Source organism: Macaca thibetana, chromosome Y, assembly GCF_024542745.1.
Source record: "Macaca thibetana thibetana isolate TM-01 chromosome Y, ASM2454274v1, whole genome shotgun sequence".
NCBI classification, from domain to species: Eukaryota; Metazoa; Chordata; class Mammalia; order Primates; family Cercopithecidae; genus Macaca; species Macaca thibetana.
Window position 1 is genome coordinate 8895002 of NC_065599.1, and position 26743 is coordinate 8921744.

The 26743-nt window shown below is 36.9% G+C and overlaps 1 pseudogene; it reads left to right on the forward strand.

Annotated features, from left to right (window-relative positions):
• Window positions 1–5298: 5298 nt before the first annotated feature.
• LOC126947224 (TGF-beta-activated kinase 1 and MAP3K7-binding protein 3-like) lies at window positions 5299–10935 on the forward strand (annotated as a pseudogene).
• Window positions 10936–26743: the final 15808 nt, after the last annotated feature.

Below are 26743 nucleotides of genomic sequence, written 5' to 3' on the forward strand. Positions count from 1 at the left end.
GTCTCGGCAATTTCTCATATTACTTTACCATGAATTTTAAAGTCAACTGAGTTATTAAAGATTTTACCTTAGTTACATAAAATTGAAAAAGCATTTGACTAGTCTTTTCATTTTTAGTATCTTATTTAAACAACTTTATTTTTCTTTAAGCCAATTAATTAGGGCTCATTTATATGTTTTTAGTAGAGAAACATGATGTACACCACACAAATAAATAGACATATCAGACATGCTTATGGAAGTACCATTTACAGATTCATAAAAAACTCCCACACAGTTTTTTTTTTTCTATCTTAGACTTTCAGATTCTTGAAAACCTGTTTTACAATTCTATGCAAATGTTAGCTAAATATTAATATGTTAAGCTTGCATATTAAAAGAAACAACTCAGGTGAAAATCAATTGCAAATTTCACATCATAAGGTACAGAGAAAAAGTTGTGCTAGAGGGAGACACTTTTACAGTGCACTTACATTTTTTTTTAAACAAAGAAATTTCTGAGTGTCTAAACTACATTCTTTCTTAAAAACCCAAGAGTAGCCTTTGCTGCAATACTATTTTAGTGAAAAAATCAGGTGAAAAACAGAATTCAGTGAACTTGGAAGAAAAAAAAATTGCTAAAAGAAAGACAAGGACTTTGGAGAGATTAACAGAAATAACCAAAAACTGAAGGCTTTTTAAATGCAAACTCGCACACATGCATACATGCACAAACACATCTTGCATGTTAGCCTTCTAATTAAGCTGACTTTTAACCACTGAGCTCTTTTAACAACAACAACAACAACAAAAAACCTTTTAAATTCTCATTACCATATTTCAGCTAGGACAAAATGCTGCTAAATTATCAACGAATTATGTGATCTCTGAGTGCTCTAAGTGTAAGCAGAAATTCACACCAGCTTGTTATCATTGCTGTTATTAATAAAGTTTTGATGCCACAAAAGAAACAGCAAGCTAATTTTAAAAAAAATTCTCAGCAAGACAAGTTACCTGTATAGAAGGGTGAACCCTTACAGATGGAACAATGGTAAGTGAACACTTGGACAAGGGAGGGGAAGGGCCACACAAGCTAAACTAATTCCCATTAGCTAATCTAAAGAATGTGACAGGGTGAGTGGTTTGGCAGGAAAAATGGTTGTTACAGAGCAGGTAATCAGAATGAGTCAGGGTGGAGCAGGTAATCAGGAGTTAGGGTGGACCAGGTAATTGGAATGAGTCAGGGTGGAGCAGGCAATAGGTATGAGTCAGGGTGGAGTAGGTATTCGGAATGAGTCAGCACAGAGGAGGTGATTGAAATGAGTCAGGGTGGAGCAGGTAATCAAAAAAGGTTGCTTGTTGAGGAAGTTACGTTTAAAAGTAGAAGGCAAAGAATGGAACATGCTGACACATTGATGCTTTAGTAATAGGAACCTTCTTGTTGCTCCCCTGCTTGCTGCCTTTGCTCCTTCAAATAATGAGAATCTTTTTCATGATTTTAGTTCACCAAAATACTTCAGTGCAAATGTACTACATGAATCACTGTCGATCTGTCTCACAGAAAGACCTAGATAGTGAAGATAAAAGTCAGAATTCCCACTAATAAGTGAGATTCTCACAGGGGGAAATAAGGAAGTAGACCACCTGTCCTATTGTCTCCTGTTTCAAAAAAAAAAAAAAAAGCAAAAAGTTAAAAAGAAGCAGAAGGGACATCAACAGCCAGAAGGCTTGGCACCAAAAATCAGGCATGGTAGTTAAAGATTAACTCCCAATCTAACCACTTGTGTTACCTATAGATTCCAGACATTGTATGAGTAAGCATTGTGAAACTTTCTGTTCTGTTATGCTAGCCCCCATCACTGATGCATGTAGCCCTCAGTCACATATCCCTGCTTGAAGACCATTTCACGTGACCCCTTAGAGTTGTAAGCCCCTAAAAGGGACAGGAATCTTTACTTCAGAGAGCTCAGACATTGAGACATGAGTCTACAGATGCTCCCAGCTGATTAAAACCAGTGTCTGCGAGGTTTTGTCTGTGACTGGTCCTGCTACACTTTGAAAAGAAATTTAGAACTCATATCTAACAATGCTAACTTTAGTTGCTTAAAAATAGTCTGCAAGACACAATCCCAAACTAGTTTTTTTACCTATTGATGGATCTTAGGCTGTAAACTGCTCTCTACCATCCTGGAAGCAGGAAAAAAATCCAAACTCATCTTTCTTTTTGAAATGGAGCTCAGATTCCATAAAGGAATTGCTTGCCTTCCATCATCACAGAAGCAGGAAAAAATGCCTTCCTTGTGTTGGAAGCAAGTAAAACTCCAAAAAAAAAAAAAAAAAAAAAAAAGTGGAGTTTTACAGCAAAATCTTCATCAGATTTTGGGAAATCAGGGACTCTCTGGAATCAGACCTCAGCAAATTGTCATATTTGTTTCAGCCATAAAATTAGCTCAAGCTGGTTCCAAGCACCAATAGGAGTTTTGTCAAAGGTCAGGGGCATCTCTACTCACAATCCCTTTGTGGTTACCAAAATGTGAACCTCCAAAATTTGAGATACGTCTCAGTTAATTTAGAAATTTTATTTTGCCAAGGTTGAGGACACACCTGTGACACAGCCTCAAGAAATCCTGAAGATACGTGCCCAGGGTAGTCAGGGCATGGCTTGGTTTTACACATTTTAGGAAGACATGAGGCATCAATATAATAAATATAATAAATATAATATAATATAATAAACAATATAATATGTACATTAGTTCTGTCCGGAAAGGCAGAGATAACTCAAAACAAGCCCCCTGCCCCTCCCCACCTTCCATGTACTTCCCCTCCCACCCACCACTGGGAGCTTGCAGGTCACAGCTAGGTGTGAGACAGATGGCTACATTCTTTTGAGTTTCTGTTAAGTCTTTCCAAAGGAGGCAATCAGAATATGCATCTGTCTCTGTGAGCAGACTTTGAATAGAATAGACTTTGAATAGACTTTGAATAGAATGGAAGGCAGATATGGCCTGAGCAGTTCCCAGCTTGAAGGGTCCCAAGATATATATTTCACACTGTTATGAGAAAAATAAATACTTTTTAATATATGACTCTAAACCTGCTCTTTGCTCTCTTTGCTTATTTTCATTCACTCAAATAGTTCATTTCTGGAACAGAATTTGTGCTCTCCCTAAAGGGACAACAATCTCTTTTTCGAGGATTTTTTTTTAAATGTTGTGATTTGTACTTTTACCTATTTTTTTTCCTTACATGCAGACATTTGTCAACTTAAAACTTTACCTTACTATAGTTCGAGCAACTCAGGATCTAACATAAACCTTTTGCTATTTTGCAAGCCTTTTTACTAGGTGTAGACCTTGGACTTACAGTTTTTGTGTTAATATGCCTTTTTTAAAATCCCCAGTCTGAATCTTAGTCATTACTTGTTGCATGATTTGGTCTCTCAAAAAAGCAAAGGATTAGGTGGATTGAAACTAAGCATAAGTGGGGTTTCTCATTTAACCTACTGTCCTTGCAATCATTTTCCTCATCCTAGGGCATGAAATACTTCTGACTTTGTTTTTATTATTTAGACCATTGTTGTCAACAACTTTTTCATGGCCCAGAGTTTCATCTCACTTAACCAAACTAAAGGAATGGGATAACTTACTGTATTCAAATAGTGTGCTAAGTTGTTTACTTTTTCCCCTCCCTGGGACTAACAGAGTATATTAACTTGGAGACTTAGCACCTATTTGCTTGGGGAAGTTTCTCTATTTCCAAAATATATATAAGATTTAATAGTTTACATTTAATGTATAACTCTTCATGCCTCTCTGGGCTTTCGTTTTCTAATCCAAGATTATTTTGAAGACTCTGTTATTTTTCACAAAAACCTTGACCTCTTTACCAACCTAAATAATTTTATTTTTTGCTTTTTAATAAATTGATTATCCATTTTAAGAAAAGAATGCAGTCTTAAGTTTAGCAGCTTATTGCAGACTGTGATTTTTTTTTCTTTTACAACACTTTCATACAGATAGTATTTAAATATCTTGAATATGTATTTTCAAATTTTCTTTGTGGGAAAAAATAATTTATTACTTTACAGATACATATTGAATAGGCTGACAGATACAAACTTTGTCTCTTTTTTGCAATATTATTATTTAGATCAATTCACTGACAAAACATTAAAATACATACTTATTAATAGGTATACTACTTAATAGTGCTTCCACAATTGATTTAGATTTTAAGTGAAACTCATATTTCAGTAGTTTCCTAATTAGATGTGTTTTCCTTCGGGTTTCTAACAGTGACATTGTGTCTGGAATTTGCGGGTTCTTGGTCTCGCTGAATTCAAGAATTAAGTCGCAGGCAATGACAGTGAGGATTACAGTTCTTAAAGATGGTGTGTCTGGAGTTTGTTCTTTCAGATGGTCACATGTGTCCACAGTTTCTTCCTTCTGGTGGGTTCATGGGCTGGCTGACTTCAAGCGTGAAGCTGCAGATCTTTGTGGTCAGTGTTACAGCTCTTAAAGGCAGTGCGTCTGGAGTTGTTCATTCTTCCCAATTGGTTCGTGGTCTTGATGGCTTCAGGAGTGAAGCTGCAGATCTTCATGGTGAGTGTTACAGTTTATAAAATCAGTGCCCACTCAAAGAGTAAGCAGCAGCAACATTTATTGCAAAGAGCAAACGAACAAAGCCTTCATAGCATGAAAGCCTACCGCAGGGGGTTTCCACTGCCGTTTTGGGCAGCCTGCTTTTATTTCCTTATCTGGCCCCACCCACATCCTGCTGATTAGTTCATTTTACAGAGCGCTGATTGGTCCATAGAACAGGGTACTGATTGGTGTTTACAATCCTCTAGCTAGACATAAAAGTTCTCCAAATCCCCACTAGATTAGCTAGACACAGAACACTGATTGGTGAATTTACAAACATTGAGCTAGACACAGGGTGCTGATTGGTGTGTTTAAAAACCCTGAGCTAGACACAGAGTGCTGATTGGTGCATATACAATCCTCCAGCTAGACATAAAAGTTCTCCAAGTCCCCACTGACTCAGGAACCCAGCTGGCTTCACCTAGTGGATCCCCCACCATGGCTGCAGGGGAGCCCCCCCAGCCAGTCCAGTGCCATGTGCCTGCACTCCTCAGTCCTTGGGTGGTCCATGGGAGGAAGTGCCACGGCAGAGCAGGAGGCCGCACCGGCCAGGGAGGCTAAGGCACGTGGCAGCCCACTGTGTGGGGGCCTGGGCGTGGCAGGCTGCAGGTCCCAAGCCCTTCCCTGCCCTTCCCAAGCCCTCAGGCAGCTGAGGCCCAGCGAGAATTCGAGCATGGCGCAGGCAGGTCAGCAGTGCTGTGGAACCGGGCACACCCTCTACAGCTGCTGGCCCTGGGCCGGTGGCACTGGCCAGCAGCTCCAAGTGTGGGGCCTGTGGAGCCCACACCTGCCAGAACTCATGCCAGCCAGTGAGCGCCAGGTGCAGTCCCAGTTCCCACCTGGGCTTCTCCCTTAACACCTCCCTGCAAGCAGAGGGAGCCAGCTCCAGCCTTGGCCAGCCCAGAGAGGGGCTCTCACAGTGCCCGGGCAGGCTGAAGGCCTCCTCACGCACAGCCAGAGTGGACGCCAAGACCCAAGGAGGTGCCCAGAGTGAGCACGGGCTGTCAATATGCTGTCACCTCTCAACATTTTCTTGTTGACAACTAACTTGAATCCTTTGATCCTAAAATTTCTTTTTAATGTCTAGTTATTCTTCTTTTATTAGTATGGTTTTCAAAAATATTCAGAAAAAACCAGATCTTTGAATTATGATTATAGTCTTCTTAAACTTCACCTAATACTTTTCCATGTTATTTAGAAAGTATTTTAAAAGTACTTAGTGACAAGCTTTATAGGGAAAATATATATTGTTTTGAAGTTCTGACAATGTTTTTGTTTGTTTGTTTGTTTTTGTTTTTTTTTTTTTTTGTGAGGTGGAGTCTCACTCTATTGCCAGACTGGAATGCAGTGGTGCAGTCTTGGGTCACTGCAACCTCCACTTCCCAGTGTCAGGCCTGTGAGCCCAAGCCTGCACGTACATATCCTGATGGCCTGAAGCAACTGAAGAACCACAAAGTAAGTGAAAATGGACAATTCCTGCTTTAACTGATGACATTCTATCATGGTGATTTGTTCCTGGCCCACTCTAACTGATCAATTGATCTTCTTCTGGACAATGAGTATCAGAAGCTCCCCACTGAGCACCTTGTAACCCCTGCCCCTGCCCACAAGAGAAAAAAAACCCTTTGACTGTAATTTTCCACTACATACCCTGTAAGACTGCCCCACCCCATCTCCCTTTGCTGATTTCTTTTTTGGACTCAGTCCACCTGCACCCAAGTGATTAAAAAGCTTTATTGCTCACACAAAACCTGTTTGGTGGTCTCTTCACACAGATATATGTGACACCCAGGTTCAAGTGATTCTTCTGCCTCAGCCACTTGAGTAGCTGAGAATACAGGCATCCACCAGCATGTGGCACTATGCCCAGATAATTTTTATATATTTAGTACAGATGGTGTTTCACCGTGTTGGCCAAGATTGTCTCAATCTCCTGAATTCATGATCCACCTGCCTGAGCGTCCCAAAGTGCTGGGATTAACTGTACCCAGTCACAAAATCAATTCTTGAGCTTTAAGAGAATATGTTTTACAAAGGTTTATGTGACTTACCCTTCTTTTACTTCCCCCAGTATAGTACTTTACTTTTGACCTAACATTGTCTTTGACAATTACTGTATTATAATGGAAAGGATACTGGGAGTCAGGAAACTACCCAGTTACTTAAGTGCCTGTAGTCAAACTATGTAAATTTCTAGATATGTTTTTCTGCGTGTGTAAATTAATCAGAGTAGGCAATCCTTTAGGGCATAAAAATGTTTCATCCTAGAAAAAAGTAGTTGTTGCAATTTAAGAAATATGATAACTTTCTCATGTCATTTGAAAATCATGCAAATAAATCTGAGAAATAAATATTCTAAGATTAATAAAATAGTTTGTATTTCTCATTTTAGTAGAAAACTGTTTTATAAGACTTCTTAAATTATTGAATGGAGAAATTTTTCTTGTGACTACTGTTATACAAAATTTCTGATATTTTGGAGCCAGGCCTAATGCCCACACCTGTAATCCCAGCAACTCAGAAGCCTGAGTTATGAGGATCACTTGAACCCAGGAGTTTGAGCCTGTGGAGAGCTATGTTGTACCATGGCACTCTAGCTTGGGCAACAGAGGGAGCCCTCACACACACACACATGCTTAACCATGAACACACACATAAATCATGAAAAATTTTGCCTTGCTGTGATTGTAAGATACAATGAATTTTTCTGAGTTTCTCTTCAAAGGTTTAGCCTGTTAACTGCCTTGTTCTTTGTTCCCAAACCTAACTTTCTTGTTCTACATGCCTGCTAGTTACTGTAAAAAGCCCACCCACTTCCTGACAGCTCTAATCAGTAACTCACATCTCTTCCCTTGGTTACATGTACCTATTGTTCCCCCAAAACTTCACATCTCACATGCTTCACCACTGTTCCTCATGTCCCTCTTTCCTTCCATATTTAGAAATATATTTGCAAGTAGCCAAGCAGGTCAGCTCAGATTGTGCAGTCCAACCCCAGCCCATGGGGAAGTGACAGAGGTAAGGACCATTCATCAGAGATAAAAATCCCCTGTTCTCCTTTGTTCCCTGTGCTCTTGCAATCTTGATTGATGTGAGTGGAACCCTTCTGCAGAGGTAAATTGCCTTGCTGAGAAAACTTTTGCCTGAGTTCTGGTTTCACTTTGCAGCACCAAGCATTTATTTCCAGAGCTTTTTAATATCCAACATGATGAATTGTTCTAAATGGATAATTTTAAACAATTCAAGTTAGTAAATGATTTTGAAAGAATACCAAGCCATTTCTTAATGGGAAAGAAAAATTCAAAACTCCGGATGCATGAGTTTTGTTAAAATAATAGAGATAAGTTTTACTGCTAAATTGCCCTAATTGTGGCAGAGTTGATAAAAATGTTGATTTTGTTGTTGTCATTGATTGTTTTGCTTAACTTAAATCTGTTGTAAGCATGAAGACAACTGCATTTAGGTAGTGGGGTAAATGTAGTTTTAAAAAGTGAAGACTGCTTTAGAATTTTGATTTTTTTACTTGGGATTTCATTGTAATTTTTTTTTTCCTTTTGGGTTTTTGAAAACTAAAGCATGGCAATTTTTATGTTTGCCAGTTTAAATATTAATAAAGGATGTTATTTATATAATGCAGCAATTGTGGTGAATCTAAGATTACTTCAGTATTTCAGTTTATAGAGATGTAACAAATGTAAAATTAGTCTTATACCTGGAATCAGAAAACTTGTTGAGAGACTATTTATTAGCAGTTTTTCCAGTGTTTGTAACATTTCTCTAGCAGTAGTGTAATGTAATATAAATCTGCTATACAAGTAAACTAATGTAAGTTAAGTGTTTGTAAAGTGTATGAATACTTTGATATCTTTTACGGGATCACTGAGTTTGAAGTTTTTTATGATGAAACCAGTATTTTTATTTACTCTAAGACAATTGAATTTTTCTGTTAGTCAAAGAGTGATTTTCCCTATTTTCGGTTTTTTTAGTATTAGTTTTTGTCATTTTTCCCTCTCAGAACAGTAATAACCTTGATGCCTGTTGCCAAGCCCTTTTCCAGGAGAGTAACAAATATTTATATTTGGAATACCATAGTCCAAATGACAAGATGAATAGAAATTACCATTTGTATATTAACTTGGGTATTCAGTCTTCTAGTGGTTATCACCCAGGAAATGGAGCTCAACTTAATGGTGGACAAATGCTGGTACATAGCTCAAGTGATGGGCATATTGATCTACACCAAAGAGTAGGTAAAACAGTGTATATATTTAGTTCAAAGACTAAGCTCCAGCTGTTGTAACTGCCACTTACAACTATAATTTAATTTTTATGATTGAACAGTACAGAAGTGCAGGTATTCCTTCTTCACAGCCACCTCAACAGTCATTTTCTATGCAAATGGAAATGAATCTATCTGCTATGCAAAGATCTTCACTATCACCACCACCTCCTCCTCCTTCATTTGTACATATTCCTCAGTATAGTACAAATCCTGTTACCATTGCAGGATCTCAAAACCTTGCTTCTGGACAGATGGTACCGAGAGGTTTACAAATTCCAAGAAATATCTATGGTTCTCCTGCTTCTATTTGTGTGAGGCGCACCTGTCACAGTACGCCATGGCAGTCCTCACTACAGGGCCCACTGCCTCATTATAGCCAGTATGCTTTACCTGTTTATCCACATCAACAGAACTATCAGCCATCTCAGTATTCTCACAAACAGCAGATCTCTCAGTCAGCTTACCAGCCACCACCTACTTCTCAATGTTCTTCACCCTTCAGCTCTCCTCAGCATCAAGCACAGTCTTCCCAGTTGGGCCACCCAAGTGCTCATGTCTTCTTGCCACCTAGTCAGGACCTCCTGGCTGTCAGAAACAGTGAAATCATTCAGTAGCATGTATCCCATACACAACATTTAGCTCACCCAGAGGATTCATGAAAAGGATAAAAATTACAGTTGAACCTTCTCAAAGACCTGGAACAGCAGTTAATAGGAGTCTTTCACCCATCAGTAATCAACTTGCTTCATGGTAATTGGCATTTTCTCTATGCAGGCACTGTAACACCTTGAAGTTCTTCTTCAAGGGGAATGTATAGCCAATCAAAGCTTTCAATGAATGTGAATCCCATGCCCATTACATATACACAATGAAGTGGACCTTCGTGTGCCCTATCACAGTCTCCTCAGATAATACCACAACTATCTGCAGTTTTAAAAATTACTGTAGGTGGAGCAACAACTGAAAATATTTAAAATTTAGTGGACCAAAATGAATATTTGGCCAGAACCTATTCAGCCAATTTTAGTGACTCCAGGCCCTGGAGGAAAAAAAAAAAGTCAGAAATATCAGAGTTCTAGTTCTGAATCAGATGACTATGCCTACATACAGGGTGAATTTTAATTGTTTTATGAAATTCGATCTTTGTGGTGAAGTGAAAAATTCTTATTCAAAATAAAAGTTATTTATATTCACTATTAAGTTTGTTTAATATTTATTAAATGTTGAACAACATAATTTATAAGGATAAGGCAAGTCCTTCAGAGTCATCTATAAATTTACTTACATACAAAGTCCTATACATTTTTCTTATGAAAAATCCAGCATGAGAAAACCTAAAACACTTCTCAGGATAATGAGAGAAAGATGCCAATGAGTCAAATGTATGTTGTCAAAAGTACAGACTTCAGAGAGGGGAAAATACATTTTTAGAGGGAGTATAATCTTCATCAAAGTGAAAGAATTTAAACTTTGGGGGAAAATAGTCCTGAAAGGGGTAACGATAATTATAAGGTAGAAGTGGAATTAGAATGAACATACTAATATGTGTGATATTGGGCCTTTTTAAAATATACACACAGTTTGAAAGAATCTGATTGAAAATATCACATAACTACATGGATGTATAGGTGCAGCAGTTACATTTTGGACTATCTAGTTCTATTCCATATAAGTAGGATAAAACTTGAAAGAAATTTGAGCAAATGCCAATTAAAGTTAGATGATAGGATTTCTTATTATTATTTTATACATAATTTCCAGGTAACTTTTTCAGTGTTATCCTCTGCAAGTGCCCTATTTTAATGCTATAGAGCCTTGCTGTTACATCAACAAGCAAGGATGGAGAGGTTAGCAAAGCAACTGCAACTTGAGAAAGGGGAGCTAGAGCTATTAAAGGCTGAAGTTAATGACATGGAGCATGACCTGATGCACAGATGGCTAAGAAGGGTCAGCTGCACTACTGTGATCCCAACGGTAAGTGATTTGTTGGAATGTATTGGAAGGAAGATGAGGATATTAACTGTCTAGGCAATTTTATTTTTTAGTATTTACTTCCTGCATAGTGGTTGAAAACAATGCTTTTTGTCACAATAACTTGATGGCTTATTTTGCGTGTGAGTGATTCTAGGCTCATTAGTGACTTCAGATACTGACACATATAATCAAGATACAACATATTATTTTTATAAATTGCTTTCATTAAAAATAGAAATGAAGACTGAAACTTGACCAAGATAGAGACTGGAGATATTATTTGTTATTCTCCTTGAATTTATTTCTTCTAGGCTTTTCTTTTTTGAGGGGGGTTCTTGCTCTGTTGCTCAGTCTGAAGTACAGTGGTGCGATCTTAGCTCACCGCAACTTCTGCCTCCTGGGTTCAAGTAATTCTCACATGAGCCTCTCAAGTAGCTGGGATTACAGGGGTGCTCCACCATGCCTGACTAATTTTTTTTATTTTTAATAGAGACAATTTAACCATATTCACCAGACTGCTCTCGTACTCCTGACCTCAAGTGATCTATCCACCTCTGTCTTCCAAAGTGTTGAGATTACAAGCGTGAGCCACTGCATCCAGCTTGAAGTTTAATATTCTTTTCCAATGAGTTAAAAAGAGACCAGCATGAATTTGAAAGATGTATTGCCATAAATTATTTTTAATGCTTCTGAATTTTATTTAATATAAGTAATTTTAAAAACTGGATTTTAGAGTATTGTTAAAATTTATAAGAGGAATTAGTCTAATGAAAATATTGGCCGGGCGCGGTGGCTCAAGCCTGTAATCCCAGCACTTTGGGAGGCCCAGGCGGGCGAATCACGAGGTCAGGAGATGGAGACAATCCTGGCTAACACGGTGAAACCCCATCTCTACCAAAAAATACAAAAAAACTAGCCTGCCGAGATGGCGGGCGCCTGTGGTCCCAGCTACTCGGGAGGCTGAGGCAGGAGAATGGCGTAAACCCGGAAGGCAGAGCTTGCAGTGAGCCAAGATCCGGCTACTGCACTCCAGCCTGGGCGACAGAGTAAGACTCCGTCTCAAAAAAAAAAAAAAAAGAAAAGAAAAGAAAAGAAAATATTAGGGTGATATATATTTTATGTGTTGGTTGATACTTATGAATTTTAAGTTCTTTTTTTTTTTTTTTTTTTTTTTTTTTTTTTTTTTTTTTGAGATGGAGTCTTGCTCTGTTGCCCAGGCTGGAGTGCAGTGGCGTGATCTTGGCTCACTGCAAGCTCCACCTCCCAAGTTCATGCCATTTTCCTGCCTCAGCCTCCCAAGTAACTGGGACGACAGATACCCTCCACCATACCTGGCTAACTTTTTTGTATTTTTTTTTAGTAGAGACGGGGTTTCATTGTGTTAGCCAGGATGGTGTCGATCTCCTGTCCTCATGATCCACCTGCCTTGCCCTCCCAAAGTGCTGGGACTATAGGCACGAGGCACTGTGCCTGGCTGAAGTTTAAGTTCTTAAGCAATTCATAGTTTTTAAAATACTTCCCAAAATCTTGTGACATCACAAGATTTCTGTGATTGAACCTACCATTTCACCTTTCAACATTTACTCAACTAACATTTTTGCATACAGTTTTTGAATGAGGTACTGTGCTAAGTGCTTATAGCGTATCTGCTAGTTGGAAAAAGAGGTGTATCAACAGATAATTATAATACAGTATCGTAAGAGCTATGTATACTTATTGATATTGATAAACTATCATATCAGCTAGATGAATGTTTATCATTAAATCATTTTTCACTCCCTTATATTATTCCCTTGGCATAATGCCCTAAGCCTACATCCCTGCATATATAAATCCTGGTTATTCTTTCTCTGGGTCTTACCATAATCTCTACTTTTTTTTCAGGGCCCTTCCTCAAAGTAATCTGTCTGCCTGTACATACCCTCTGTCTATTTCTGTCCTTATCTCTCTCCTCTCATGGTCTTTATAACTTTAGAGAAATGGGCATATACACCAGGCCGTTTGTGGTATGTCTGCAGTATGCAGTTGTCTTCATTTAAAAATTTTGAACTGAGATTCATGGCTTCAGAGGGGACCTATGAATTCTGTGAAATTACATGCAAAATTTTGTGTGTTTCAATGTGACATGGGTTTGTAACTTTCATCTGATTTTTGTAAGGCTATTAAATGAAAGGCATTGAGCAAGAGGAAGAGGTTAGGAACAACTGCCCTCAACTGTAGACAGTATTGCAATAGGAAGAAGGAAAGGTGAAGGCATTTTTGGAAGGGAAAAGAGTGTGAATTAGTGACTTGAAATCAAAACAGACTGAATTTCAGAAAGCAGTGAATAAGATTCCCTGGCTCAAAAGTAAGATTTTTCAATGTCTTAACAAATATTAATATGCCTAATTTGAGGTTTTAGGATTTTATTGAATTGTCAGTAGAGAATCAGTGGAAGTTTTTGAGAAAGAGGCTTGAGTACAGGCATCTTCAACAACATAAAAATGCTGTTTCTAATAGTAACTAAATTTTAAACATTGATATCATTAACAGTTGTAAAATTAGAACTGTCTTCAAATGAAAGGTATCTTTTTGTTTGTTTTGTTTTTGAGACAGCCTTTCTCTGTCACCTAGGCTATAGTGAAGTGGTACAATCTCAGCTCACTGCAACCTCAGCCTCCTAGATTGAAGTGATTTTTGCACTTCAGCCACCTGAATAGCTGGGATTCAAGGGATGTTCCACCATGCCCAGCCAATTTTTTTATTTTTAGTAGCGTTGGGGTTTCACCATTTGGCCAGGCTGATCTCAAACTCCTGGGCTCAAGTGAACTGCCTGCCTCAGCCTCCCAAAGTGCTGGGATTGTAGGCGTGAGTCACCATACCTGGCTGAAAGACATCTTTAAAGATAATTGAAAGGCAGTATTAATGTAAATCAACTCTTCTTTTTTTCTCCATTTGAAATCTTAATTCAGTTGTCTCATTAGGAAAGACATTGAAGGATATAACCAATTTGGTAATCCACCTGTGTTCATTGAGCACTTTGAGTCCATTAAGTACCTGTATAAACAAATTTTCTTAGCCCAGAACTCACTTCTTTTAAAATAATCCTCTGAAATTGTTTTGCTAATGGCAAGCACTTACTATATGAAAATTTCTGCCAAATATGACCCTACTAAACTTTTTGTTGGTAGTAGGAAGCTATCTGATGCACAATGGGTTAGTGCTTCAAAATTATGAAAACAGTACTTATATTTTTATATTTTATATATATTTTATATTTATATTTTATTTATATGTCTCAGAGGTAGGATCTCTCTCTGTTGACCAGACCAGACCAGAGTGTTGTAGTATAATCATAGCATGCTATAGTCTTGAACTCCTAGGCTTAAGCAGTCCTTCTACTGCAGCCTCATAAGTAGCTAGGAGTACTATATATTTTAATTTTTATTTATTTTTAATTAATCTAGTTTTGTAAAAATGTGGTGTCATTCTGTTAACCTGGCTGGTCTTGAACTCCTGGCCTTACATGATCCTCCAAAAGCTCTGGGACTGTTTAGGTATGAGCCAGCATGTGTGTCCTGAAAATAGGATTTATATCAAAGTTTTTGTTTATGAGACTTCTTTAGACAATAGAAAAGAAAATGAGAGTTTTTTGAGGACACTACCATGCTGGACCATAATTTATTTATTGCATTGAGTTGAAATTCATGTCACAACTAACTTATTTTTAACTTTTTATTACAGAGAATTTCAAAGATACATAAAATTTCTAGAATAATGTAATGAACTCTCATACCATTCAGCTTCAAAACTTAATTTATGTGGATAACAATATTTGGAAGATGAGAGATTTGAATGTCATTCCCGGGTTTTTCCACTTCTGGGCCCAAAGTAAAGTGAAGGACTATAGGGAGTGCATAGCTTGGGGGCAGTTTTAGATATTGGGTTTTAGAGTCAGATGAAAAATTAAATCCGACATCTACAATTTACATGTCACTGATATGTCCTTGAATAAGGTAACATTATACTTGTTTTATCCTATGAAATGTGCATGGTACAGTATTAATCTCATGAGAGTTTTGTTAGTATTATGTAACGTAAAATACAAGACATTTAGCTCAATGCCTAACTTTGTAAAGATTCAGAAAAAGTATAGGTTGCAAAATACTGGAAAAATCTTACCCATGTGAATCTGAAGCAAGTCTAAAATTTCTTTTCCTTTTAACTTTAGGAACATACATAATATAGGAATCTATTATGTGGGAATTAATCAGACAATAAAGCATTTAATCAGAATTCCCTTTTGGTTCATATAATTCTGGTAAACCCAATGCCTGCCAGTGCTGCTATGATACTGTGGAAAGGACGCGTACATAGGTTTTGGAGTTAAAATTGCTCTGGCACTCAGTGACTGTGTCCAATTTACCTATGTTTTGTTTTTTCCATTTTTCAAGATAATATATACTTCACATATAATAATATTTTTATCAAGTAATTTTTCAGTAAATGCTGGGTAGCCTGATCTTTATCTTGCTCTTGTGTAGGGGTACCTAATAGAAAATTGACTTTTTTGTGCTAATCATACAGTATTAACTTCTTGTTTTCAGACATTAATTTCTTAACAAGCAGTATTTTAAAAGTTAGTTACAAATACATTTACCTAATTTATTTGGAATATATGTATATGTCTAGCTATATATGTGGTTGCAGAAATGTATGCATAGCTGTGAATAATCTTTTTAAAAAATTATATGAAAGATGTGTAATAATCATCATTTCTCTCAATCTACCACTAAACCAAGCATTATATTAACTCCTGTGGAAGGTGTTAGCTCTTAAAAAGATTTGCATTCAGAACTTCTTATATAGGTCTGTATGAATTTATGAATGAAAAAATAATGTAAGACAGAAAGTCAGAAGTGCTGTTCAGCTAACTAAATTAAGTACCCTCAGAGATCCAAGAGAGAAATCCAAGTAACTGTAAATTACACAGTGAATCTTGAAACCCCTCCTCCATAAATACTTTTGATAATGGGTAGTTTCTATTGAGAGGCAGTTTTGTTTAATCAGAAGCTATGAAAAAAGATATAATATTATAAACAGTTAATTTAATGACTTCTAAGGAAGCAGGTTCTTCAACTACTTGACTTTTCTGATATATCCTAAAAAGAAAAGAACAGTTTTTCTTGCATATTCCGTGGAAGAGAACATTAGCTATGTAAGTGCTTTATATCTTTTGTTAAAGGGCAGGTATATGCTTCAAATTTTTTTCTGTATTACCTGGTAGCCAGACTTAAACATTTTATATGTTAATGGCTATATTTTTTATATGTTAATTACTCAGGGTTTTCCTTAAGTAATAAAACGATATGAACAGCAGTATTCACGTGTTAGTTGACTGTATATATGTGCATTTATTTCTGATCTATAGTTTATTCCATGGGCATATATCTGTCTTTATGCCAACATTATACTCTTTTCATTACTGTAGTTTTGTAATATATTTTGCAAATAGAAGTATCCTTCTTCAAGCACTGTTTTCTTTATACTCAAGATCATTTTGGCTATCTGTGGTCTTTTATGGTTCCATATGAATTTTAGGATTTTGTTTTCTGTTTCTATTTTTTGTTTGTGTTTTTGAGACAGGGCTTCTCTCTGTCACTCATGCTGGAGTGCAGTGGTACAATCTTACCTCACTGCCACATTTACTCCCCAGGTTTGAGAGATCCTCATGTCTCAGCCTTCTCAGCTGAGACTACATTATTGCCATGCCAGGTAATTTTTTTTTTTTTGTATTTTTTAAAGAAATAAGTCTTCACCATATTGCCCAGCCTGGTCTTAAACTCGTGGGCTCAAGCAATCTGCCTGCCTTAGCCTCCCAAATTGTTGGGATAACAGGTGTGAGTCACCACACTTGTCTTATTTCTGTTTTAAAAATGTTAATTTTTTCTAACTTTTTAGTTCAAGGGAACATGTGCAGGTTTGTTAACAGGGATACACTTGTATCATGGGGGTTTGTTATAAAGATTATTTTGTCATCCAGGTATTAAGCCTGGTACCCAAGCAGTTATTTTTCATAGTAATCTATCTATGATTCTATGTTTGTGGCATCAGCGACATGAGAATTTATAATATCTCCCTTTATTTCTAATTTTATTTGAGTCTTCTCTCTTTTAGTCTAGCTAAGATTTATCAGTATTGTTTATTTTAAAAAACCATAGTTTCATGTACTTTACTGTATTGTTTCATTTTCTAACTTCTATTTATTTATCCTCTAATTTTTGTTATTTCCATCTTCTGCCAACTTTGGACATGGTTTGCTCTCCCCTTGCCTCCCTTAATTGTCCATGTATAAAGTTAGGGAGAATTTTTTTTCCATTTTTTTAAGACAGAGTCTCACTCTGTTACTCAGATTTGAGTGCAGTGATACAGTCTCTGCTCTCTACAACCTTGGCCTCCTGGGGTCAAGCAATTCTCCTGCCTCAGCCTCCTGAGTGGCTGGGATTACAGGCCCATGTTATCATGCCCAGCTAATTTTTGTATTTTTAGTAAAGACAGGGTTTCACCATGTTGGCCAGGCTCATCTTGAATTCCTGACCTCAAGTGATCCACCCTCCCAAAATGATGAGATTACAAGTATGAGCCACTGTGCCTAGCCATTTTTTTCCTTTTAGAGCATATTTTATTGCTATAAACTTTCAAGTCATGCTTGAAAGTATTACTCTCTTTTTCTTACCGTTACAATGTAATATATTTCTTCATCCCATTACTTTATGTGTGTCTATTACTCTAAAGTGAGCGTCTTATAGACAACTAATAATGGAGTTTTTTGTTTGTTTTAGCCACCGTACCTCATTTGATTGAGGAGTTTAGTCCATTCATGTTTAAAGGTGTTAACAGGAAGGACTTACTCTTGTCTCTCTCTCTCTCTTTTTAAAATTGTTTCTGTCTTGGTTTCTTTTGTTCCTCTTTTCCTCTGTTGCTAATTTCCTTTATTTATTTATTTATTTATTTATTTATTTATTTATTTGGTAGAGATACTCCTTGATACCTTCCTCTTTTGCTTTTGTGTATCACCTATAGGGTTTTTTCTTGTAGGAAAAATGGGGTTGACATATAACATCTTATAACATTCTATTTTAAGTTGACTTCAATCACATCCAAATTCTACACATTTCTCCTTCCATGGTAATATTTTTGTCACAATTATATCCATTAAATTTTTGTAGTTATATTTTAAAGTGCTGTTATCTCAGCTTATGGAGCTAGAGAGTGAAAGAATGGTTATCAGAGGCAGGAAATGGTAATTTGGAGTGGTGTGGAAGAGAGCTGGGGATAGTTCATGAGTATCCAAACAAAACAAAAGGAAACAAAAATAGAAAGAATGAACAAGACCTATTATTTGATGACACAACAGAGTGATTTGGTCAATAATAATATAATTATACATTTAATAATAAACAAGAGAGTATAACTTGATTGTTTGTAACACCAAGGATAAATGCTTGAGGGAATGTATACCCCATTTTATGCATTGCTTGAGGGAATGTATACCCCATTTTATGCATTGCATGCCTATGTCAAAATATTTCATCTACTTCATAAACATGCATCTACTATATGCCTACAAAAATTAAAATTAACAATTAAAAAATGTCATATTTAACTTTACATTAAAATTAAAAGTGATTTGCATACTAACATTATAGTATTATTTATTCTGTATTTGTTTATGTTTTTACCTTAGGATTTACTTTTATACATTCCTATCTTTGTGGGGTTTTTTATTTGTTTGTTTTACTGTTTAGATCATCCTTTAATTTTAACTTAAAAAACTAGTAGTAGGTATCTAGTGGTAATGAATTCCCTTTACTTTTTTCTTTGTTTCTGTGTCTGTTTATTTTGGAATATTTTTATCTCTTTTATTTTTTGTTTATTTTTATCTTTTGGATTTTAAGCAACACTTATTTATTAGTTCACAGTCCAGTAGGTCAGAAATCTGGCACAGTGTGGCTGCTCTCTGCTCAATGTATCAGGTGCTGGGAGGCTGAAATCAAGGCATCAGCCAGCTGGGTTCTCCTGTAGAGGCTCTAGGAGAAAATTTGCTTCCAAGCTCATTCTCGTTGGTGGAATTTAGTTCTGGCTTCCCTTATACAACTAGTTGGAGAAAATTCTGTCCTTTTAAGGAGCTCATATGATTAGGTAGGATTACCTAGATACTTGTCCTACCTCAAGATCAACAACCATAATTACATGTGCAAAATCCCATTACAGCAGTATCTAGATTAGAGTTTGGTTGAATAATGGGAAGAAAGTTTATGTGTATCAGGGGCTTGGGGTCTCCGGGGCTATAATGGTTAATTTTATGTGCAACTTTACTGGGCCACAGGATGCCCAGATATGTGGTCAAACATTATTCTGAGTATTTCTTGAGGATGTTTTTGATATTTTAACATGTAAGTCAATAGACTACCGTAGATTGCCCTCTCTAATATAGGTGGGCCTCATCCAATCAGTGAAAGGCTTGAATAAAACAAAAGACTGTTTCTTTCTTGAAAAAGAGGGAATTTCTTTTGCCTCAATGCCTTCAGGCTGGAACTTTTTTTTTTTTTTTTCTTTCCTGACTCAAACTGAAACAAACGTCAGCTCTTGCTGGGCTCAAGCCTACCAGACATCAAACTGGAACTATGTCATTGGCCCTGGTTCTTAGATCTTTGAACTTGGACTGCAAACATACCATCTTCTTTGCTGGGTTTTCAGTTTCCCAACTACAGATCTTGGGACTCATCAGGCTCCATAGTCATGTAGCCAGTTCCTTTTAATAAATCTCTGTATGTCTTTGTCTCTTTCTCTCTGTACATATATGTATATGTCTTCTATTAGTTCTCTTTTTCTGAAATAGGGGACTTCTTAGAATCTGCCTACCATACAAGGGAATCAAAATTCTTTTTCTTTCTTTTTCTTTTTAATACTTTAAGTTCTAGGGTACATGTGCGCAACATGCAGGTTTGTCACATACATATACATGTGCCATGTTGGTGTGCTGCACCCATTAACTCATCATTTATATTAGGTATATCTCTTAATGCTATCGCTCCCCCCCTCCCCTCCCCATGACAGGCCCTAGTGTGTGGCATTGCCCACCCTGTGTCCAAGTGTTCTTATTGTTCAATTCCCACCTGTGAGTGAGAACATGCAGTGTTTGGTTTTCTGTCCTTGTGATAGTTTACTCAGAATGATGATTTCCAGCTTCATCCATGTCCTTACGAAGGACATGAACTCATCCTTTTTTATGGCTGCATAGTATTCCATGGTGTATATGTGCCACATTTTCTTAATCCAGTCTATCATTGATGGACATTTGGGTTGGTTCCAAGTCTTTGCTATTATGAATAGTAATGCAATAAACATACGTGTGCATGTGTCTTTATAGCAGCATGATTTATAATCCTTTGGGTACGTACCCAGTAATGGGATGACTGGGTCAAATGGTGTATCTAGCTCTAGATCCTTGAGGAATCGCCACACTGTCTTCCACAATGGTTGAGCTAGTTTACACTCCCACCAACAGTGTGTTTCTATTTCTCCACATCCTCTCCAGCACTGTTGTTTCCTAACTTTTTAATCTCCATTCTAACTGGTGTGAGATGGTATCTCATTGTGGTTTTGATTTGCATTTCTCTGAGGACTAGTGATGAACAGCATTTTTTCATGTGTCTGTTTGCTGCATAAATGTCTTCTTTTGAGAATTGTCTATTCATATCCTTTGCCCACTTTTTGATGGGGTTGTTTGTTTTTTTCTTGTAAATTTGTTTGAGTTCTTTGTAGGTTCTGGGTATTAGCCCTTTGTCAGATGAGTAGATTGCAAAAATTTTCTCCCATTCTGTAAATTGCCTGTTCACTCTGATAGTAGTTTCCTTTGCTGTGCAGAAGCTCTTTAGTTTAATTAGATCCCATTTGTCAATTTTGGCTTTTGTTGCCGTTGCTTTTGGTGTTTTAGACATGAAGTCCTTGCCCATGCCTGTGTCATGAATGGTATTGCCTAGGTTTTCTTCTAGGGTTTTTATAGTTTTAGGTCTAACATTTAAGTCTTTAATCCTGAATGGTATTGCCTAGATTTTCTTTTAGGGTTTTTATGGTTTTAGGTCTAACATTTAAGTCTTTAATCCATCTTGAATTAATTTTCATATAAAGTGTAAGGAAGGGATCCAGTTTCAGCTTTCTACATATGGTTAGCCAGTTTTCCCAGAACAATTTATTAAATGGAAAATCCTTTCCCCATTTCTTGTTTTTCTCAGGTTTGTCAAAAATAAGATGGTTATATATGTGTGGTATTATTTCTGAGGGCTCTGTTCTGTTCCATTGGTCTATATCTCTGTTTTGGTACCAGTACCATGCTGTTTTGGTTACTGTAGCCTTGTAGTATAGTTTGAAGTCAGGTAGCATGATGCCTCCAGCCTTCCTCTTTTGGTTTAGGATTGTCTTGGCAATGCGGGGTGTTTTTTGGTTCCATATGAACTTTAAAGTAGTTTTTTCCAATTCTGTGAAGAAAGCCATTTGTAGATTAATGGGAATGGCACTGAATTTATAAATTACCTTGGGCAGTATGCCCATTTTCACAATATTGATTCTTCCTATCCATAAGCATGGAATGTTCTTCCATTTGTTCGTGTCCTCCTTTATTTCTTTTTTTTTTTTAAACACAAAATGAAGTTTATGTCTTCATTAAAAAATCCACTTTAGATAAAAATATAAATGTAATATAATAAACACTAGATATCTCACATAAGACAGCCTGAAATTACTAAAATTTCTATTTATTCTTTAGTCCCACTGTTTATACATGAATAAATGTATGCTATAAATATGTTCATACTAAATATATACTCATATAAAATCAATTCAGCTAATCACAAACCATATATTTCTGTCTCATCTCAGAAACATATAGTAAGATATAGACTATAGTAGTTGCCAAATCAACTTTTTTCTTTTCAAAGAAATAGCTGTGTTCCTCTCAATAAGGCACATGGTTTCTGATTGTAAGGAACCAAGGATATGAGTCCTTATATATATCTTTATATATATAAGATATAAATATATAATGGAAACTGTAAAAGGTATATCTCTTACATATCACAAAAATTTTTTTTTAATTTAGTTTCATTTTTCTCTCCCTCTACAAAAAAGGTCCGAATCAATGAAAAAATCCCATCCAGAACTATACTTTCCTCCCCAGAACCCCCCCACAAAGCAAAAAACAAAAAACAATTTTGTTCATATATTTCCCTTGAGGTCTTAATTGGTTTAGTCTGTAGAATTTCCTTTTGGGTGACATTATCAGAAGAAATTACCCTGTATCATTACCTATGGTCAATGAACTTTGACAGGCCTTCCTTCTCGCTTGTCTGCATCTGAGTAGAGGTTGCAAGCAATTCTCTGAGACAGGAAGGTGTCGTCTAGACACGACCCTTTGAAGTTTCTTTTACTTCCATCTTCAGCTCACTGAAATTTCATTTTTGGGGGTCATCAACCTTAACCACTCAGAGCTCAATGATGCTGCTTTATATAACCATTTACTGTACTACTCTGTACAAGAGGAAAAAGTCTGACTGGCTATGGAATTTGCCTGGAATTCATTCAGTGTCAGCCTTGAGTGGCCCTTACCCAGGCAGTGGCTTCAGGCCAGGGAGAAAGACAGAGTGAAGCTGGGAAGAGGACTTCGCAAATCGGAAAAGTCCACGTGAAGGGAGTTTATCTCGGTCGGGATAGAAATTTTTCGTTTGTTTTTCTGAGGAACAGAACATCTCATTGCAAATTTGCAGTTTAAAATGGGTAATAATCAATAGTGACAGAAAAAAAGGTGCTCCAGACATTTTCTTAACTAATTTTAAAAGCTTGCATTGTTTTAATTTTATTCTTTTTACATTACCCTCATAAAGCAATGTAGTTAATTTTTTTGACACTACATTGGGCAGAGTTTCAAAAGAATTAATATTTGTCCCTTTAAGAAAAATGCTCATTCCCCTCAATGTGCCCTATTTTCTCTAATGGATAGAGTAGATTGGGGATAAAGGTCTGATATTTTTGTCTTTAAGATAGTCCTTGGCTTATTCATCTTAAGTGTAATATTAAAGAAATGGTAACTTTAATAGACTCTGAAATTCCTTCAGAGTTTTTTTTTTTTTTTTTTAATATTTTGAGTTCTAGGGTACATGTGCATAACGTGCAGGTTTGTTACATATGTATCCTTGTGCCATGTTGGTGTGCTGCACCCATCAACTCGTCAGCACCCATCAACTTGTCATTTACATCAGGTATAACCCCCAATGCAATCCCTCCTCCCTCCCCCCTCCCCATGATAGGCCCCGGTGTGTGATGTTCCCCTTCCGAAATCCAAGTGATCTCATTGTTCAGTTCCCACCTATGAGTGAGAACATGCGGTGTTTGGTTTTCTGTTCTTGTGATAGTTTGCTAAGAATGATGGTTTCCAGCTGCATCCATGTCCCTACGAAGGACACAAACTCATCCTTTTTTATGGCTGCATAGTATTCCATGGTGTATATGTGCCACATTTTCTTAATCCAGTCTGTCACTGATGGACATTTGGGTTGATTCCAAGTCTTTGCTATTGTGAATAGTGCCGCAATAAACATACGTGTGCATGTGTCTTTATAGCAGCATGATTTATAATCCTTTGGGTATATACCCAGTAATGGGATGGCTGGGTCATATGGTACATCTAGTTCTAGATCCTTGAGGAATCGCCATACTGTTTTCCATAATGGACTAGTTTACAATCCCAACAACAGTGTAAAAGTGTTCCTATTTCTCCACATCCTCTCCAGCACCTGTTGTTTCCTGACTTTTTAATGATTGCCATTCTAACTGGTGTGAGATGGTATCTCATTGTGGTTTTAATTTGCATTTCTCTGATGGCCAGTGATGATGAGCATTTTTTCAGGTGTCTGTTGGCTGTATGAATGTCTTCTTTTGAGAAATGTCTGTTCATATCCTTTGCCCACTTTTTGATGGGGTTGTTTGTTTTTTTCTTGTAAATTTGTTTGAGTTCTTTGTAGGTTCTGGGTATTAGCCCTTTGTCAGATGAGTAGATTGCAAAAATTTTCTCCCATTCTGGAGGTTGCCTGTTCACTCTGATGGTAGTTTCTTTTGCTGTGCAGAAGCTCTTTAGTTTAATTAGATCCCATTTGTCAATTTTGGCTTTTGTTGCCGTTGCTTTTGGTGTTTTAGACATGAAGTCTTTGCCCATGCCTATGTCCTGAATGGTACTACCTAGGTTTTCCTCTAGGATTTTTATGGTATTAGGTCTAACATTTAAGTCTCTAATCCATCTTGAATTAATTTCCGTATAAAGAGTAAGGAAAGGATCCAGTTTCAGCTTTCTACTTATGGCTAGCCAATTTTCCCAGCACCATTTATTAAATAGGGAATCCTTTCCCCATTTTTTGTTTCTCTCAGGTTTGTCAAAGATCAGATGGCTGTAGATGTGTGGTATTATTTCTGAGGACTCTGTTCTGTTCCATTGGTTTTGGTACCAGTACCATGCTGTTTTGGTTACTGTAGCCTTGTAGTATAGTTTGAAGTCAGGTAGCGTGATGCCTCCAGCTTTGTTCTTTTGACTTAGGATTGTCTTGGAGATGCGGGCTCTTTTTTGGTTCCATATGAACTTTAAAGCAGTTTTTTCCAATTCTGTGAAGAAACTCATTGGTAGCTTGATGGACATGGCATTGAATCTATAAATAACCTTGGGCAGTATGGCCATTTTCATGATATTGATTCTTCCTATCCATGAGCATGGTATGTTCTTCCATTTGTTTGTGTCCTCTTTTATTTCACTGAGCAGTGGTTTGTAGTTCTCCTTGAAGAGGTCCTTTACATCCCTTGTAAATTGGATTCCTAGGTATTTTATTCTCTTTGAAGCAATTGTGATGGGAGTTCATTCATGATTTGGCTCTCTGTTTGTCTGTTACTGGTGTATAAGAATGCTTGTGATTTTTGCCATCGATTTTGTATCCTGAGACTTTGCTGAAGTTGCTTATCAGCTTAACGAGATTCTGGGCTGAGATGATGGGGTTTTCTAAATATACAATCATGTCGTCTGCAAACAGGGACAATTTGACTTCCTGTTTTCCTAACTGAATACCCTTATTTCTTTCTCCTGCCTGTTTGCCCTGGCCAGAACTTCCAACAGAATATTGAATAGGAGTGGTGAGAGAGGGCATCCCTGTCTTGTGCCAGTTTTCAAATGGAATGCTTCAAGTTTTTGCCCATTCAGTATGATATTGGCTGTGGGTTTTTCATAAATAGCTCTTACTATTTTGAGATATGTTCCATCAATACCGAATTTATTGAGAGTTTTTAGCATGAAGGGCTGTTGAATTTTGTGAAAGGTCTTTTCTGCATCTATTGAGATAATCATGTGGTTTTTGTCTTTGGTTATGTTTATATGCTGGATTACGTTTATTGATTTGCCTATGTTGAACCTGCCTTGCATCCCAGGGATGAAGCCCACTTGATTGTGGTGGATAGGCTTTTTGATGTGCTTCTGGATTTGGTTTGCCAGTATTTTGTTAAGAATTTTGCATTGATGTTCATCAGGGATATTGGTCTAAAATTCTCTTTTTTTGTTGTGTCTCTGCCAGGCTTTGGAATAAGGATGATGTTGGCCTCATAATATGAGTTAGGGAGGATTCCATCTTTTTCTATTGATTGGAATAATTTCAGAAGGATTGGTAACAGCTCCTCCTTGTACCTCTGGTAGAATTTGACTGTGAATCTGTCTAGTCCTGCACTTTTTTTGGTTGGTAGGTTATTAATTATTGTCTCAATTTCAGAGCCTGTTATTGGTCTATTCAGGAATTCAACTTCTTCCCGTTTTAGTCTTGGGAGAGTGTATGTGTCCAGAAATTTATTCATTTCTTCTATGTTTTCTAATTTATTTGTGTAGAGGTGTTTATGGTATTCTCTGATGGTAGCTTGTATTTCTGTGAGGTTGGTGGTGATATCTCCTTTATCATTTTTTATTGCATCTATTTGATTCTTCTCTCTTTTCTTCTTTATTAGTTTTGCTAGCAGTCTATCAGTTTAGTTGACCTTTTCAAAAAACCAGCTCCTGGATTCATAGATTTTTGAAGGGTTTTGTCTCTATCTCGAGTTCTGCTCTGATCTTACTTATTTCTTGCCTTCTGCTCGCTTTTGAATATGTTTGCTCTTGCTTCTTTAGTTCTTCTAATTGTGATGTTAGGATGTCAATTTTAGATCTTTCCTGCTTTCTCTTGTGGGCATTTAGTGCTATAAATTTCCCTTTACACACTGCTTTAAATGTGTCCCGGAAATTCTGATATGTTGTATCTTGGTTCTCATTGGTTTCAAAGAACATCTTTATCTCTGCCTTAATTTTGTTATGTACCCAGTAGTCATTCAGGAGGAGGTTGTTCAGTTTCTATGTAGTTGAGCGGTTTTGATTGAGTTTCTTAGTCCTGAGTTCTAGTTTGATTGCACTGTGGTCTGAGAGACAGTTTGTTATAATTTCTGTTCTTTTACATTTGCTGAGGAGTGCTTTACTTCCAACTGTGGCCAATTTTGGTCAAGTGCAATGTGGTGCTGAGAAGAATGTATATTCTGTTGATTTGGGGTGGAGAGTTCTGTAGATGTCTATTAGGTACTCTTGGTGCAGAGATGAGTTCAATTCCTCGATATCCTTGTTAACTTTCTGTCTCATTGATCTGTCTAATGTTGACAGTGGGGTGTTGAAGTCTCCCATTATTATTGTGTGGGAGTCTAAGTCTCTTTGTAAGTCTCTAAGGACTTGCTTTATGAATCTAAGTACTCCTGTTGGGTGCATATATATTTAAGATAGTTA